The 20149-nt window shown below is 37.3% G+C and overlaps 1 protein-coding gene across 3 annotated transcripts in view; it reads right to left on the reverse strand.

Moving 5' to 3' along the window:
* The window catches only part of LOC124859164 (attractin-like protein 1), a 482005-nt gene that overhangs the window by 373015 nt on the left and 88841 nt on the right, over window positions 1-20149 (reverse strand). The gene's annotated exons all lie outside the window — the stretch shown is intronic.

Genomic DNA, 20149 nt, shown 5'->3' on the forward strand with positions numbered 1-20149 from the left:
GAAAATCAACAAATACATCCTTGCAATAATATTCATAAACATTGCATTTATTTAAAAATTTGTTACATTTGAATCAAAAATGTATATAAATTCTATTGGTGTTTTATGTGACAGAAGAGGGCAATTTAATTCAACTGTTAAGTGGAAGGAAAATTAGAAATGATTTTTAAATTAGTTTTTTTTTTTTTACTAATAAAAACGGTAAAAGTGTACTGCACATTTGTTTTCAGCCGTGCTTAGTCAATACTTTTACTTTTACTGCAAATACAACTTTGTACACCTAGGGCCTGTTCTTCAAAAGATTTGCGTGTACAAAACCGCATGCAAACCTGTTAGCATCAGCAAATCTGATCTACAAACAAGGTGGTAATCATATTGCGTGTGCAAAATCAGCGGAACTGCGGGTGCCAACTATTTATCGTGTTTGCCTTCCTGAATATGCAAAACATATGATAATGACCCAAACGAGCAAATTCATGGAGGGAGGATATGCAAATGTCATCCCTTACCACGTGCAATGCGATTTTCAAACCCTGAAACGGTTTGCGGGCACAATTACTGCGTGCGGATTTAGCACGTTTGAAATGCAGTTGCTAACTGAGACGCAAAAAATGTCTGGTGTCAAGAATGACAGATGACACCTGTGCCAACAGATTTAGGTTGACAAAAAAAAATATATTAAAACCAGATGAGAATAGAGGATTCTATGTAGGATTATCTAAACTGATTTTGAGCCAATCACAAACAGACGCCGCAATATTTCTCTTATGGTAAAACTCCTTTCAACACTTCATTGAACATCATTCCAGCGTAACATCGCTGTCAGTGATCATTTACTGAATACGCACAAACCTGATCCTGGCAAAATGCTTACATAATTGATCAAGCGAGCACAGCTTGTAATCACACATCATGTAAAAGACCCACTGTGATTTGGTGTTGGAAAATCCTTTATTTTTACGTACATATATTCGATGTGATGCTATGTTTTAAAATTAGCAAAGCTATAACATACAGATTGCCAACTCCTACAACAATCTATTTTTAAGTTGCTAATATTACGTTCAGGCTTAAATATTGTGGCTGTTTATGATAAACTTTGAACTCTTCAAACATGTACTTTCAAAAAAACAACAGAACCCGTTGAGTCTTGTGGAAATATAAATGCCTTATCATTAGTAGCTAAAGCTAAGATATATTTGAGATTTGCTGCTTATAGATTGATTATTATTAGGAGTTTTTATTTATGCTTTTGAGAGTTAGAAAAATCCTTAAACAGTAGCTTCTAGTGTGGTCACACAATGAGTGTTTATTATTCAAGGTTAAAGCTTGCAGGTGTTTTCTGTCTGTATCGTGAGAAGACGACAGTGGATTAGGGAGGCATGGTACTCCTCTCCCTGAAGATTCCTGAAGACGTTTGGGAAACAATTCTTTAATTAAATGATGAAAAGTATCTCTGTTTCTTTGATACTGTTGCTGGGGAGACATCCACAGACCGAATGATTGTGTATGTGTACTGCATAGCAGTGTGGGGTATAAAATGTAATGTGGCGCACCCGCAGTGAGACAACACACAGACGTTTCCAGGTACCAGTGTAAGTGTGAGGTCCCCTCTCTGAATTCAGATTGGTTTTAATAAACTTGTGGAAACGTACAACTGATCTCTGACTGAGGATTGTCCTTTGGAGTGTCAAATTAAAAAAGTCGGGGAGAGGTGAGGAGTAATGTAAGAGTTAACTAATGGCCAGTAAAGTTTTCCTACCTCAACAGTCTCCGAAAAGAATTAAAAGATCAAGGGAACAAAATTAATTAATAGACATATTTGTCTTTTATATTGTTAATATTGATTGGCCAATTTGTTGCGAGTTACGTCGAGTAAGAGAAGAAAAAAAAGAAAATCTCATCAGGGCAGATGCAGCGTAACAATCCCTGCAGATTTCTAGTAACTCAGCAGAAGATCTGTTTGCTTTTCCTCTTGTTCCAGCCAGTAGCACACGCAATTTCCTCAATTGATTAGGGTGGTGTGCACCTGTTTTGCACGTAGCAGTGCAAAACAGGTGCACACCGGAATAGGGCAATGTGCACCTGATTTTCAGAGATTGCACGCGCAATCTTTGAAAATCGCATGCATCATGCCCACTTATTGCACCTGCAATTTATTTACAGTATAACGCCAATTAGCACCTGCTATTTGGGATCTTTGAAGATAAGGCCCCTAGAGTCGAAAACATCTGCCCATTCTTCTTTGCAAAGTCATTCATATTCAGTGACATTCCAACGCATGAATATGTTTCGATCTGTAACATTTCATCATAGCTCTGGCTGTTTATTTAGGGTTGCTGTCCTGTTGGAAGGTGTGCTTCCACTACGGTTTCTGGTCTTTTGCAGCCTCTGATATGTTTTCCTCCAGGCCTGCACTGTATTCGTCTCCAGAAGAGCATCCCCAAAGCATGATGGTGCCACTACCATGTGTCACAGTTGTGAAGGTGTGTTCCAGGTTATCATTTTCTTTCAGCAATTACTTTCTTTTTGCCAGTCTTTCACAAAGGCCAGGCTTGTGGAGAGCAAATATTATATTAAATATACAGTATGTCTTGTCGGCAAATGTTCCCATCCTGAGCTGTGGGTCTCTGCAGCCTTTCTAGATTTACCATCAGGATCCAGGCAGCTGACCTGAATAATGCTCTTCTTGCCTGACCTGTCAGTTTAGGTGGGCCACTATTTTTTGACATTTTATGTGAAAAATATTTTGAAAACCACATATTAGTGATGCTTGTCTATTCTACAAAATCAAAAAATATATATTTAAGTATGTGGTTGTAACTTGTAAAGTGGTATAAATACTTGGATAATTCACTATCCCTCAAAATTTGGCATCAAATTTAATGATAATAATGGAGATCAGGAGAAGTAAGTTGAGGAGAATGAAAGGGTCACTCATGGTTCAAATCCATTTCCATAAAAAAGATTTCCCTAAACTTGTCAAATCAAATTTTAGTGGTGTTGAATGTAAAAAAGGGTTGGTAAGCTTAGAGATGACTTCACAAATCATACCACCAGTTATCATTATTAAGAACTCCTCTCTCCTTTTGTCTCTGTGTAAATATTGAAGCCATCAGCTCTGTGTGTTTTACCATTATCATTTTACATCTCTGCGATGTTTGAATGACCCTGGTGTACTCGTGTTGTTTTAATATTGGAATGACTGCATCTGTGAATGTGTAGGACTAAATGTTCAGACAAAATGTGCCATCTCAATATGTAAGGATCTTCAATGAGAAAGTTTGGAACGCCAGGTTGCTAATGACCTCGTTAGGCGGCTGCTAATTGAGAGAGTTTGTCTTTAAAGCGAGAGACGATGTAGAGGACATTGTGACAGCTCATAACTCGCAGGTCAGTCATATTCAGATGTGCCAACTGGAGCAACACTTGTGTCAGTGTCAAACAGCTTGGGAGTAGTATACAGTAATGGTAAAACAAAGTAAATCCTATCTCTAGGGTTTTAATTTAAACAATGACTGGTCTTTACCTGATTCTAAAATGATAAATAAAACCATGCACTATTTCACCAGATTTCACCATTTCATTATTTAATTGGGTAACTTTGACTTAGTAGGAAGATTAGTTGTCCTGCAACGTAAAAGCTATGGGTTCAATTTCAACCTCAAGTTGCCTACCGATCTGTGTATCAGCATATGAATGTGTGCACGATTGAGTGGAATGTACGCTAGTGTAAGCATGTTGAGTGATCAGTGTTCTGATCTTTCTTGGGTTGATCTTCTTTCTTCTGTTAACATGGACTTGGTGAAATACTTACTTATATCAATATTTTTTCATGCAAGCTATAAAATAAATCATACATCACCAAGCCTGGAAGTTCCACCCACAGTTCACAGTAACAGACAAAACCTCTGCAGCATGGGGTATACAGGTATAAGGGTAAGTGTATAAAACATTACTGTGGGAGAAAACAACTTTTTGATGCCTTTTGTAGCTGATGAAACTATTGTATATCCTCTCCTCTGCACTGCACAGCCAACACAGTGCCACTCAAGCTGGATAACACAGTTCACCATCGCCTGCACATATTGCTTCAAAAAGAAACCTCACCTCCACCAAAATTTTACTTTTCAGGAAAAAAAAAAAACTGTCTCAGTAAAATGTATTTTTCTACTGTTTAGTCATATTTACATGCTCTTTTTGATACTTTTGCAAATGTGTCAACAAAACATCAGACCGATGTGAAGGGTGATGAATAGAGTTGATTTTCACAAGAAAACAGAAATGAGTAAAAATGGAGATAAAAGGGTTTTGCCTGACAGCAACGATATACAATGTGATGTGACTGCTCCTTTACTAGAGAACTTTGGAGTCAGAATTGTTGCTCAGTGTCACAGCTTAGACTCACAGCACACTAGATAGATTCCACATTGATCAAATGTGGACTGTGGTACATGGCCAGCAGATCATGTGTTTCAGTTTCATAGCTTAGAAGCATAAAAGCAAGCAATCAAGGAGATTCCAAGCATATCAAACACACTTCTGTTGCTTGTGAACGAGTCACTTTTGAAGAATTACAGTTGGTCATAGCAAGCACTTCAAACCTCTATAGAGCTTCTGAGGTGTTATTACATACAGGTCAATAACTTTATGTGGGCGTTGAAGTTGTCAAAAAAGAAATAGTAGTTTGTTGACCTGTATTCTATCTACAAAAAAAGTTGCGTTAGGCTTTATGTTGACTAACCTGCACATAAATAGAAATATGAAGTATAAGGGTGATCCAACCCCTGTATATATATCCTTATATACATACACGCACACATCTAAATATCTATATATCTATATATATAGATATATATCTATCTATCTATAGATATATATGTATAGATATAGATATATATAGATATATATATATATATAGATCTATATAGATATAGATCTATATATCTATATAGATATAGATATATCTATATATCTATATAGATATATCTATATATATATCTATATAGATATATCTATATATATAGATCTATATAGATATATCTATATATATCTATATAGATATATCTATATATATCTATATAGATATATCTATATATATCTATATAGATATATCTATATATATATCTATATATATATATATATCTATATAGATATATATATATATATATAGATATATATATGCAGACCCCTGCACTATTCCTCAATTCCATTTTTGGTTTGTTTTCATATTTAGACTAAAGGTTGCACAAAAGACAGACTATGTAGAACAATCCACTTCAGCTATGACTAGTCCATATATTGTGATTATTATGATTCGTTCATTCTAAAGTCCTAATTTAAAATAACAAAGTGTTGGGCCATTGTCCATTTAAACAGAAACGAACTGCTACTACACCTCCCAGCATGCACAGCATCTCTGATGTCACCACAAGAGGTGATAAATATCAGTTGAATCTACCGCTAACTGCCACTTCCAGCCATAGTGACATGCCAATACGCTGAGGATCTTGCTGATATAAAAGATCAGAAGATATACTGAACGAAGACCTGCGGGTTGCACCGCTACCCAAGGTGAAGTTAAAGAAAACCAGAGAGGTTTCTTTTCCAGATCCTGATTCTAAATCAGTCAGGAGTTTAAAGCTGGACTATTGAAGTTTCACTTGGAAATGAAAAAGAGACTGTAAGCTGTACCTTGTCTCACAATCCTCCTTACAGTAGCTAATAACATGTTGAGAACTAGAAAAACACTCGGAGCACAAACCTCCGCCAAGGCAATAGGGTTATTGACGCACGTCAACTTTTTCTATTCTGTTGAGCTATATTCTGGATGACGTTTGGCCATTGTATGTCAGCTGCTGACACGGTGATGGATCATGTGGGAACTCTTGTCGCACCATGGTGTGGCAATAAAAAAACAAATATGGGATCTAGATGGTGCTCCGCGTTACCAGCAAAATCTAACCATCTGTTCTTCGTCCTAATACACACTTCATCTGAAAATCTCAGCAAATCTGTTCATACCTTCTTGATATTTCGCAAACAGACGGAGAGATGAATAGATAAACGCAGATAAAAACATAACCTCCTTGGCTGAGGAAATAATGTACCAGAACTTTGCTTGTGTTTAAAGCACTAAATACATTTAACCAGCCTGCGTGAGGACCGCAACACAGAGCTTAGCCAGATACAATAGAAATTAGAAAAGCACTCAGAGAGCGCAAACCTCTGCCAAGGCCACTGCATGTCAGCTGCTGACAGGGTCACAAACCATGTGGGAATTCCAAGTTGTCGACCTACGGCCAGGCAATGATAAAGAATCCTTCAAAAGAATCCTGGATCCAGATGATGCTCTACATCACCGCCAAAATCTAATCATTTGTTCCTTGTCCTAATACACACCTTGTCTGATAATTTCCTCAAAATCCATTCTTTAAGATATTTTCCAAATAGACGGATAGATAGATGGACAAACCAACAGCGACAAAAATATAACCTCCTTGGTAAAAATCCCCCACATATTTTATGCATTGCTTAGGCAAAAGCTGCAAGTTGTGAAGCACACCCCTTTGGTGCCATAATCTCACCTACATGCTCTACAAGCACAGATAACACATGATCTGTAATCGTTGTGTGTCATTTAGGTTAATGTTTTTGTCGCACTATGATCTAACAGTGTCTTAAATATTTTTTTTGTCCATATATTTTTATTGAAATTTTAACCATGAAATTAGAATCAGGCAACAGAGTGCTGTCTGATCCATACAAAGTTCTTCCATGACTGGTATATGACCACTCATATTATATCCAAAGAAGAAGAAGAAGAAGAAGAAAAAAAAGAAAACAAGGAACCCCTAAACAATGCTTATCTCATCAACAGAGGTACTTGAGCATTATAAATTAAACTTTAGTCTTATAACATGTCTGCAATTGTATACTTTTACTTAAATCTTGAAACTGTGTGTTGGATTATCTCCAAATTTCAAAAAACTGTTACATCTGTTACATCCAAATTTTTGATAAAGCTAATAAAAGGTCTCCAAACCTTTTCAAATAAATGTTGTTTGGATTTGCTAATGTATGCCATTCCTTCCAGTGGAAGGCTACACATCATCTGTTTTAACCACTGGTTGGTGCTGGGTCCATTTACATTCTTCCAATCCAAAGCAATACATTTCTTTGCAGCCGATGAGCTAACATCTATGAAAGTGCACTCAGCTTTACTAGAACACTTCTCTGGATATTTCTACCCAAAATGTTTAATTTGTCTGCACTCCCACATACAATGTATTAAAGTCCCTTTGGAGCCACACTTAGTGCATACATCCATTTTTTTGTGATAATATTTGTTTAGTTTAACAGATGTAACATATAGCCATATAAACTTCTGAAACGGCTCTTTAGTGTGCTTTGGCACAGGCCCTTTCCAAATCTTGCTCCTTTATAGATATTGATAGGTCCCCATTCCAGGACACATGTCTATCTCTAGAGTTCTCTGATGTATTAGAGAGCAATGGTTTATAAAAATCAAATATAATACCCTTTCTCAACTTATTCTTACTCATCAATTTTTCTAATGATGTAAGGGGAGGCTTGTTTAGGTTACTACCATTCACTTTCACAAAGCTTCTCAGTTGTACTTTTTTATTAAGCTTAAACTTATATTGCCACTCCCCAAAAGACATAAATATATCTGACTCTGATGGAAAAAAGTCACTAACTGTTTTTAGTCCTACAAATGCCCTTAATTTGAAAGTTGCATCCGCCCTTCCTGGAACAAAGAACTGATTACCCCACACTGGGCTAAATTGTGACAATTATCCTGATTCTTTAGAAAAGTTTTGCACATCATGCCAGACTTTAATCATGTTTTTAAGCTCCGGATTTGTAGTTTGTTTCCGCAGATTTTTGCTATGTTACAGTATAACAAGAAGGGCAGGGATAGTTTCAAATTGTAAGACTCCATTGCTACCCAATATGGATTATCTGTGTTTGAGAAGTAGTACATAATAGTCCTTAATTGTGTAGCCCAGTAGTAAAGTTTAAAATTGGGACACTTTAGCCCCCCTCTATCAAACAGTAGATAGAGTAAAGAGAGACGCAACCTAGGCCTTTCAGTTTTCCATATTAACCTAGAGTAGGTTTTTTTTTCAACCATTGAAACAATTCAGGAGGAGGCGGCAGGGGAATGTTCTGAAAAAGGTAAAGTAACTTTGGCAATACATAAATTTTTAGAATACTGACTATCCCAAAAGAGATATAGGCAGGGTTGTCCATCTGTTAATTGAAGAGTTAGTTGTTCCTTAAAATACTCGTAATTAGTTTTAACAACCTGCTTCAATTCTGGAGTAATCGGATCACCTAAAATAGTCTTAGTAACTTTCCCACTACATTAAATTGTGTAATCTCTTGAATAGGATTAGTCCTTTCGGTTCAATTTAAAAACATAATAGAGGATTTAGCATTATTTACTTTGTAACCTGAAATTCTCCCAAATTCACCAATCAATTCCATGACTGCCGGAATAAAGATCCTTAGATTTGTCAGAAACAAAATGACATCATCCGCATATAAAGATATTCTGTGACGGCAGCCCTTCTTAATTTTTATTGGGCTTGAAAATGTTCTATTTGACACAATTTCTACTGTTGGATAATAATATAGTATTTTGACCCATTTTATAAAGTTACTTCCACATCCAAACATTACCAGTACATGGAAAAGATAGGGCCATTTGACCCTATCAAAGGCCTTTTCTGTGTCTAATGATAGTAACGCTGTGCCTTTAGCCTCTTTCTAAGACCAAATAACATTCAGTACCCGCCATTCAGTACCCTACATTATAGTGTCCTTGCCTTCTGAAAATAAAACCATTCTGGTCCTTATTCGTTATGTCCAGCAGTAGTTTTTGAAGCTGCTTTGCTAAGAGTTTACAGATGATTTTAAGGTCAAAATTAAGTAAACTTATAGGTCTGAGGTTTTTACACTTACTAGGGGGTTTACCAGGCTTTGGCAGTAGGGTAATTAAGGCCTGATTCGCAAAAGGTGAAAGATTAACTTTCCCGAATAATTTATACTTGAATTTTTTATACAAATCAATGGGAATACCATCTGGCCCCCAAGTTAATTCCATGAATAGCCAGAGCTATTTCCTCTTTATTTATTTACTCACCTGGAAAAACTGAAATATTCAACCCATTCAAAACTACATCATCACAGTCTAGATTTTCTGGGCATCATATAATTTCTGGTAGTAATCTTCAAATGCTTTGTTAATATCTCTTGGATCTCTAAGGGTTTCATCCAGTGTTATAATAGAAGTAATTGGCGTCGCTGTTTGAAGCTGTTTAATTTGCCAAGCTAATAATTTTCCGGTTTTATCCCCTTGTTCACAAAATAATTATTTTAATCTTAAAAGACTGTATGCAGTCCTAACACTAGATTGTTTATCACCTTCAGCTCTTAAAATCAGCAGTTCTTCTGCCAAATCATTAGTTTGATAAACGCTTTCCTGAATGTTCTTTATCATATTTTCCTATTCCAACCTATCTCTCCTGACCTTCTTAGGTTTGTTGTTTGTATAGCTAATACCGGTAATATGCCCCCTAAGAAACGCTTTCAAAGCTTCCCATCTTATACATGCTGATGTTTGGTTAGTATCTTCCAGAAAAAACACTTCAGTCTGTTGGTCGATATCAATATACTTAACAAAATCTTCATTCTGCAACCATTTATGCTGGAATCGCCATCTAGGTCGGTCGCAGTTTGTTTTTTCTTCTCTATGAAGAAGGCAATATGATGCATGGTCAAAGACTACTATGCTATCATTTAGACAGTTTTGAATTTTGAACATTTCTAGTTCTGAACAGTTCTAAGGAAATTAAAAAATAATCTACTCATGAATATGTCTAACATGTTGCTGAGTAGCACAAAAAGGCTCTAGTTTGTTCAATTCCCTAAAGATATGTACCAATCATAAATCTTTCATAAATCTCTTTATAGTCATTCTACAGCTATTGTGTGTCTGGTCCGTTCCTGTGGATCTATCCATGTTTGGATTAAGGGAACAATTTAAATCTCCAGCAATCACGTATTGCCCCGGCAATGCTGGAAGCACAAGGAATATGTCTTGATAAAACTCAGTCATCTAGGTTAGATCCATAAACTTTAACCAAATGTGTATTCTCTAACAATAAGGACCCCATGCATATTAGATACCTGCCCTTGTTATCTTTGATAACATTTTTTACATAAAATGGAACAGATCCATGAATAAGAGTCATCACTCCTCTTGCAAGAGAAGAGAACATTAAAGTAAATAAACTATAGGAAGTCTATAGGCATTATATAGTCTATATCAATAAAGTCTATATTACTATTATTATTAGGCTGCTGTTCTTATCACCATGGGATTTTTCCTTATGTTCAGAAGTAGTTTTTTTTTTTTTTTACAGGTTTTGGTCCTATTTTGCTCTGCTGTCTGCCTGTCTGTGTCAGGGTTCATTTGGACCAGTTAGTGACTTTGAATGCTAAATTATAATCGTATAAATATGAATCATTTAACAGAGTTCCTGATCAAATTTAACTGTATTTATTTTCAACCTAAAACATCAGCCTGTAGTGAGTGTTTTCCAAATGAATTTTTATCTAAAAGGCCCTTCTTCCAGTCACTGGTCACTAAACACTGGTCTGACGTTTCGGTTCCTGGCTCCCATGTGCACCACCATACAGTGTTTTCATTTATTGTGTGTGTGTGTGTGTGTGTGTGTGTGTGTGTGTGTGTGTGTGTGTGTGTGTGTGTGTGTGTGTGTGTGTGTGTGTGTGTTTGTGGGTGCTTGACAGATAACATTGTGATCTCTTTAATGTTCAGCGTCTAATTATTGTTTAGATGGGTTTGGATTTGTCTTAGATCAGGAGTTGTTGCTTATTTGTTCCAGATATGTCAGTTGGGCTTATGTACTTAAAAAAATGCACAGACAAACTTTAGCTTTGTTTTGCAACAGAACTGTTTAAAAATACCTTCTACTGTTGGATTATGTGAAAGAACAGCTGCAAAAAGTGTTGCCTTTGTCCTGCTGTTAGAAGGTAGGTCAAAGTCTGACTCAGTGTTCACAGCTGCATTAGAGTTGAGGATTACTACAAACATTGAGATCAAGTTGTAATATCTGGATAAAAATACAAGATCACAATAAATCCAATCTATATCGTGATATTAATATTTAGGCCATAGCTCCCAACCCAATATCCGACTGCAAGGTATGTAACCTTGTTGTATTTACTTGCAAAGATTTTCTGTTGTTACATTTATATTTCTCCCTCATGAGAAAGTTTCAAATTTATTCCGTACTTAATCAGATGGCAGCCACAGGTAAAAACTTTCAGTAGATTGTAGTGTGGCTACCATGTAACGTCAATATTCTCATCTTGACTTTACATGGTAGCCATACTGGACATACCCAGTTTTACCAACTTCATGTGAGTGTGAAACTACTAAACTGTAGGATTAACACACATTCTATAAGCCACACCACACACACAGAGAAATATATAACCCACACATCAACAAAGATTTTAATTTCCTCTCAGGATATGAGAAAATCTGTGTTAATAATGCATGGTGGGACAGAGAGCGTAATCGCGAGGCCAGATCAAAGCAGGCAGGCAGGCTGTTGTGATTGACAGTTTGATCTGATCTGCACTAATAGCGAACTTGATGAAGAAGGCCGGGAGGAGGAAGAAGAGCAGGACTGAACGCCATCGGCACCCCGCCATCTTAAAAACAAGCTCTGAGCCTTTCAGAGGGTATGTGAGTTTGTGAGTGTTTGTGTGCAGCAAACAGTGTGCGGGTGTCAAGCTGGAGAGAACTGGGTTTTTTAATCAGAGTTCATTTTCCCCCAAATCTAATTAGAAAGCGTGAGGGTGGCAGGGCTGTTGTGGGGGAGAGTGAGAGAAGATGGGGCGAAGCAAAGCTGAAAGGAGAGAGAGGGAGAATTAAATCCAAATGAAAAGTGCTTTCCATGTCAAGCAGAATCTAATGTGTGGCAGCGGAGGAATGGGAGATGCTAATAACGTCATGACATCCCTTCAAGGTTAGCACGGCCAAAAACAAAAACAAATTAGTGCGCCAAACCACCACTTGCAGCATACATGAAGGGGCATGGAGGAAAGAAAGAGTAAATGAAGACGAAACCAGGGATGGTGGAAAGCTGCTTCCACAGATTGAACTAATTAACTATGTCCTGCAGATATAATACAGAGGGCAGAGGGCTTTCAGAGAACCTTCATCAAACCTAATACAAGTTTTCTTTTTATTCATCTTTTTGTTGGCGGCCTCATGGGAAGAAAAATGTTGGACCCCACAAGTTGAAATAGCTCCATAGGTAAAAACTGAAGTCCAGAGATCAAAGACTGGAAATGCTAGCACAACTATAAATAAACACACAGCAAAAAGAATAAAAAGATATAAAAAAAAATGTGTTGCTGGTGACTAAAATCTGTTGATCTTCAGCTTGATGGGTCCTGACTCATGACAGCCTGTTGGTCTATCACTAAGGGCACACCTGTTGAGAACGTGGACACATAGACTGTTATTTAGCCAAAAACTTTGTTTCTGATAGGAAATAAGACGTGTTTGCTAACCTAACAGACAATAAAATAATGTAAAAAGAGTATCACTTCAATCAATTTTAAAATAATTTAATTAAACTTTATGTAAAAATGGCACAAAATAACATATTTACACCCTTCTCAATAATCAATAGAAAAAGTCTTTTTTGGCTTTGCAGGAATCAAACCATTCCAAAAATTGCTGAGCTCTAAGTGTTTGAAGGGCCTCTTAGCCATCACTCTAATCTTTAGCTCCCTCCATAAAGTTTCTATTGCATTCAAGTGAGTTCAAAATGTGATCAAATGAGACATGGCGGTAAAATTATTAGATCACCTTAAACCTAAATCTGCTAAGGGTATGAATAATTATGGGCATAATTGTACGTGCACACAGTCACTGACAAAAATTTTCCCCTGAACACATCTGCAACTTACAAGAAAGGCCTTCAGAGACTGTTTGGCAAAGATTTTGAGCTTTAAATTTAAACTAATTTAAACAAAACACTGATGGATCTATTGTATAGTTCATTCATTGAGTCTGTGTTGCTTGCCTTGGTATGGTAACCTCTCAAAGTACAACAAAAGCTGTTGGCCCTGTATTGTGAACACAGCAGGAATGATAACAAACATTGATTCTTTGTCAAAAAATTGTTACAGAAAAATTCATTGGAGGAAATAAAAAATGTAATCCTCTGGTCATTATCTAAATTCTCTCCTGAGTAGGGTTGCCAGTAAAACAGTAATAAGGTATAATAGGGTATCCAAAAACAGCAATGTTACAGCTTGATTACCATAATTGAACAGAGCTGCATGTCCGTCATGAAAAAAGGTACTTGCTATATTTCTTTTTGTGTTTTAAGAATGTAAATTCTTCTTCTGCTGCCATTCCAGCTGTGTAGTGGTATTACTTTCCACAGTAGCCAAAACTTTAGCAGACAACAGTGAGTGTGATTCACAGCTCTTAACATTCCTCCATGAAGACACAACAACTTCCTTCAATGCAGCTTAGTTGAATAATAACATAAAACGTTCTTTAAATGATCAAACCTAGACCCATTAAAGTGTAACTAAACCTGATATAAAAGCGTAAACCCGCCCCAGACAAATTTTGAAAAATTCCAATAAAGTGGGCAGTGCCAACAGACACTGAGGAGAACGGCCAAGTGTGGGGATGAGCGGAGGGCGTTGAGCGAGGGTGTGATCAGGAGGATGAGAGTGACCAGAGCTGGTAGTTTCGCCATAGACAGATCTTCTGAGGTGGACGATTTTTCATTTACATTTACATTTAGATTTATATCATCTCAAGTATAGCATATAATCGAAGATATAAAGCATACAACGCTATGGTAAATGCTTGAAATTCCAACTCCTGACTCGCTATGGAGGCCTGTGTCTGAGTGAGACAGAATTTATACCTGAATGATTTAGATATGTACCAAGCTGTACTGTTTGAATCAATAGGAAAATTCAAGCGCAGTAGCCACCGTTCAACCTAAAGAGGGCAGTACTAAGATAATTTTAGGACAAATATTGCAGAATTAAGCAATTCATATGAAAATGTAAAAAATTAAACAGTGACATAAAGATTGCCTCCTTAAGGCCCAATTTATACAGTTTTTCTGCAAAAAAGTTGATTTGGAGTTTAGTTCCTCTTTAAACATAAAACAGCTGATGGACAGAAGCAGCACAAGATCAAGCAAGACTAAGTTTATATCAGAGAAAGTCTGTGATCCAAAAAAATAAAATGCCTTTTTCCTTCTGTGTGTGCTCCATGTACATTTTGGAACTGGCCAATAGTTAGAAGCTTTGCATACTCCTGAAAAGACGAATGGATATAACAGAGATTCTGTGATTCACAAAGATTACGGTAACCCTCCACCACCTTTCCTGCACAACAAGCTGATCTTTGGATCCAATCATCAGCCAGACGCGTCGCAGCCTGCTGCACACTCTGCTCCAAACAGAGGAAGCCATGATGCTGGTAGGATAATTTCTAATGAAAAGAAGCCTTCATAGATAATGGATTGGTTATGTAACATTACCATTACATTGAGAACCTTTGTTGATTTCTTAGCTGTTCTTCTGTTGCTCAGATGCTTTGTTCCATGATGTGATTTCAGTGAAAAAACTGCAGTTACAGTATATTTTCCATCTTTAATCTCAAAAACAAATGTTAAAATATGTGAGAAAGCCTCAAAATACCCTAAACTACAAGCAGTAGACGGTAACGGTGTACTGTATACCCCAGTTTTCTCTCAGAAAGGCTTAACAGAAATGAAAAACTGGAAAAGGCCCACCCCTATTCTTGAGACCTGTGAAGCAGGTCTTACATAGAACCAGTTAAGAACTGGCTCTGTGCTTTACTTGGCAATTAAGGTTTCTCCAACAAGTTCAGAGTCATAATTTGAGCAGGAATCAAATGCATGTACTGGAGAAGACAAAGTCAGTTTTAGCCAGCAGTGTCCATCCTTTATGGGAGGAACGGACTTCTCTCTTATCTGGCTGGCTGTTCGGTCTGCCTGGAGCAAAGTGCAATACAAGATTTTCTTTGTTCCAACTTCAATGAAGTTCTAAATCAAGTCATGTTTTTTGCATGTTTTCTTTAAACACACATTTTCCCTTTCTGTCTTTGTTTCACTTGTGGACAATAAAGTGTAGAAAGAAAAAAAATGCTAATTAATATTTTATGATATTTACAAAAACTAAAGAGAGTTCATGCAAAGCATGGGGACAAACAAATACAGCAGTTACAGTGAATTGCAACGGAATAAAAAGCACTAAATCAAAAACCTTAATACTCTGAAGCTGTAATGTTTATCACCTTAGCTTTTTATTCCCAGTTATTACCTGCCACACCTTTATTGTCTTAAGGCAATTCTCTTTTGCAGCAGAGTGTGCTTTCTTTTCTCTCCCTAAATCCCTGCTTCATTTAATTTTCTAAAAAAACTCTGCGCTCCCCTCAAGCACTCTGCTTCCTTATTTCATCTGCATCTGCACAATCAGAACTTCATTGTATTTTGTACCACAGAGAATAGTAGGACAAAAGAAAGCAAAAATAAAAGTGAGTGTCTGATTTGGAACAACAATGAGCCATTAGACGATATTACATGGTATAATATTATTCATGTTTTCTTTTGATTTGATTAGAGATTTAATAATGGTGCTTTGTCGGTTCTCCATACCACTTTGTTTGGTCTCAAGATATTCATTTTCAGTTCAGTGCTAGAGGTGCCCTCTTGGCTCGTTTAATAGACATGCAGCACAAGAACTCAACCACAAAAAGAGGACTAACATACTTACAAACTGCTTACATTTTCTTTCACACAGTATATTTAAGGTCCTGTTTTCGGTTTCTGTTAACACGACTACACGACAACGTTTTACCTATAATCTCCGGTTACACGGCAACAATAGAGATTTAAAGATGGTGTAATGCCAGGACTTCCCCATAAGAAAGATTGCATTTTTTGCATCTACATGACAGAGACCACGATGTTTTCAAACCATTACACTCTGAAACCAATTTTCAAATTGTGCTATTTTCAGAGAAAACGTTTGCCGTTGTCGTGTAAACATATTTCCTCAGAAAACATTGTGTAAACAAGGCCCAAGTAACCATATTAACAACATTGCACACATGCAAATAGCTCCCTTTAAGGATCAATTACTTGTGTTGGTATCCAGAAGTGTCGCAGTTTTAAGGCCAAACATCACGGGCATAAGAACTAAGCATAAGAACTAAGCAGGAAACCAATCTATATAAGTTATTAGATAAAAGATATAAGCAGATAGAGGACAGAAATATAATTAACAAAATGACAGATCTGGAGTAAAAAGATATTTATGATCTTTTTAAAAACAATTCTTAATTTATTTCCAACATGGCATGGCTTCTCCTCCTCCAATTCAGAAAAAAAGTACTGTTCAAACATAGTGGCTAAACACTGTTCAACCATCTGTTCACAGGTGTTTAAGCTGCAAGGCATGACAGTGAAGTTGGTATCTAAATTCAAGACATTCATATCTGATGTAAAATAAATAAAACATCCTTTACAGAAGCTGGAAATCAAATGCTAAGTCCGGCTCAGACGAACAACAGAACATGATTGCTAATGTTAGGTAAACAGTAACTGATGGAAACGTGTTAGAAAGATTAGCATTCACCTTCACAACCTTTGTAAAATACAATTAGGGAACCCTGAAGAGAAAACCTAGAAGTGAATTTGAAAAGTGACGGCAACTTCAGACTTGGTACGGTCCACTTTAGGGGAGCATGAAGTCTTAAGTTTTTTTCATACTTTCTGTTCAAACATTTAATTAAAATGTAATGATACAAGTGGAATGGAATATTGAAACGTTTTATGCATCCCAACCTGGTATTTTTACTTCTTTTAGAGGGGTTCAATCATTATTGGAGGGGATCAACCCGAAATTCACACTTTGCTGAAACGCTTCTAGGTACTTCTATTACAGGCCTGATTTTATTTTATTAATCACTGGGACTCATTATTTTATTACTTGAGTTACAGATGTTTTGTAAGTGTATAAAAGGACTTCCTGTGAAAGACAGCATTTTTTATCATTTAATTACAATTTGTATTCAGCCGTAAAACATAATTCACTTTGTCTTAATTTATTGTAATCTTTTAATTTCCACATATTCTGTTAAAATATTCCATCTGAATGAATTCTGGTTGAGTGTTTAACTAATCGTATTGAATCTGTGTTTTCTGCTCATATATCTTTATAATATTTTATTGTCGACAGTGTATCATGATGCTGACATACCAACTGTGTAATAGAGCAAGGATTTCACTACGCCCTGTAAAACTGGCTGGGAAAAAGGGGCTCTAAGGGCAGCGCAGACAGAAGGTAGGAATTTTTGAGATGACAGATGCACGATTAGAATTTTGTGGACAATTTCTTTTTAAGCTTTGACCTGCCAATACAGTTGTGATTTCTCTTCAAAACCTATTATACCGGAAGATGCCATTAAGCCAAAAAGTATTCACAGGCTTGACAGGTTCTTCTGACTGGTAGTAGTACTAAAGTTTTGGATTGGCTCAACCAGAGTACTTATAGAGAATCTGTCAAGGCAGCTGTTGGGATTATGATTATTGATTAATTAATATTTATCAAGAATTATAATTAAAAATCATAATTTGAGAAAATTAATTTCTTAACCAAAAATCCTCATTTATGAATCGAAACCAGAGATGTCCTCTGGTGTTGTAATTGTGGCCCAAAGCCCTTGATAATTACAATTATTAAATTCTCAGTAATAGTTGAAAACAATTACTAGAATTCACTGTTTAACCGTTTCTGCCGAAACGTGGGGAACTTTAACCTTATTTTGACTGACAAATCACTCTTGCACAAAATAAACACAACGCCTTCTCTTTATCTACGTGAATATTTATGAAATCAACAGCCCTGATACAACTCGATCTTCCGATTCAATAATCTTCACCTAATCAAGCATGCAAAGTCCTACTAAAAAGGGTAAAATATCTAACTAAACAAAATAAAGAACAGCATTAAGTGTGTATGAGATCAAACCAGCAGTTATGGCAGTTATGGCAAGATACAAAAGAAATATGGTTGAACGAAGCTCTGGGAGGCCACTCCCCAAAGTGTAGCTCAGTGGGACACAGGCAGTCATAAAACTTCCCGACAGTCCAGTTTCACAGCGCACCTGCGTTCAGGTGTCCAGACAGTGAAACACAACTTGTGAGACTCGGCGGCCTCCAAAATTCAACAGCAATCAAGTTTAAAAAAAACAATGGCATGGACATACAATTCAGAACACATTAGACTATAAGTGGCGATTCTAAATCGCACTAAATCCCTACTCTACCTTGCCCAAGCTCTTCCTAATAAAGAAATAAAAGGAACGAACGGACTTTACTTGTTGAAGTCTTCCTTGGGCCAAAGAGGCAGAAAAAGGAGGGGGGAAGAGTCTCCACGCGTCCGTGGATAACTCAGAGTAGAATGGTCTGTTTTCTTCTGGCTTCCTTGGCAGAAAAGCAGTATCGCGGACCGTCAACAGTCAACTGGAACAAAAACAAGGGTGGCGATTCCGTCTCCTTGAAACCTCTGTGGTTTTTTTGGTTACGTGTTAAATCCACGTCGTCGATCGGTAAAGTTGAAAACTTAAAAGCCTTCTTATTCCTGTAAGCTTAATTCGCTTCGTTTTCTCGTTGGCCAACGGGGAGAATTAATGAAAGTCCACGTGGGATTTTCTTCTCCAGAATGATGCGCTTCAGATGCCGGTAACTGCGTCTCGGTCCCAACTGAAAAAGCAATGGTGGGCTGTCTCATACTCTGTTATATAGTTGACTGTGGCATCAGAGCTACGACGCCCCCATCCTATCAGCCGCGGTGCTGGCTGGGATTTGTAGTAGCGGACTGTCCTGGGATACAAAATGGCCGATGATGCCAGAAGGCCTGGTGGCGTCCAGCAACGTGCAAATGGTCCAACATTCAGCAAACAAAATGGTCCAACACAGCCACAGATTAGGGTGATGGCAAGGAGGCCTTCCAACTTCAAGACAAAATTTATCTGAGACTAGTCAACAACCGATTTCCATTGTATTTTTTATGAAAAAAATCCGTACTTTCATTTTTCGCTGAACAATGTTGGATTTGGAAAAAGGTCCATATTGATGTCTTGTTGGTATTTGTTGGACCATTTGTTCGCTACTATACCTCCCGGTGTCATCTGCTACTATATACCCCAGTATTGTCTGCTACCACAACTCCCAGCATGTATTGCAGCTGATAGGAAGGGGCGTCACAGCTCTGATGTCACAGTGGGTTATATAAGAACATGGGACATGCCCCACCATTGCTTTTCTCCTGCTGGAAACCGAGACACGGTTACCACATAACGGAGGCGCATCATTCTGGAGAAGAAACCACACGTGGGTTTTCATTAATTCTCCTCACTGGCCAAACTCATGAGAAGAGTTTTCTGGGATAAGAAGACCAGTAGACTTTACTTTACCAATCGAAGGCCTGGATTTAACACGTAACCCAAGAAAAACCATGGAGGTTTCTCAAGGAGACGAAATTTTCCTCTTTGTTTTTGTTCCAGTCGACTGCTGACGGTCCATCATATTTTTCCCCTTTTGCCAAAGGAGGAAGGCCAGCCATCTTTAAGTTTGTTACGGACATGTAACAAACTACCTCTCTCCCCCTGCTCCAGAGAAGGAGACACCAAGTAATCCCGTTTTGTTTTTTATTTCTATTAGAAATAGCTTGGGCAGGATAGAGTAGGATTTTAGAGCGATTTAGAATCGCCACTTATAGTCCAATGTGTTCTAAGTTTTATGTGCATGCAGTGTCTTATTGAAACTTTGATTGCTGTTGGACTCTGAAAGCCACCGCGCTTTGAAGCTGTGCGTGTCTCACTGTGTTTGAACACCTGAGCACAGACTCAGGTGAACTTAAAGTTGGACTGCTAGAACCTCATGGTGGAATATTCACTATTCCTTTGTCTTCACTCTTCGTGTTTTTCCACTGGCTGTCGCCTAAATGTTTT

Source organism: Girardinichthys multiradiatus, chromosome 22 (assembly GCF_021462225.1).
Source record: "Girardinichthys multiradiatus isolate DD_20200921_A chromosome 22, DD_fGirMul_XY1, whole genome shotgun sequence".
Taxonomy (NCBI): Eukaryota; Metazoa; Chordata; class Actinopteri; order Cyprinodontiformes; family Goodeidae; genus Girardinichthys; species Girardinichthys multiradiatus.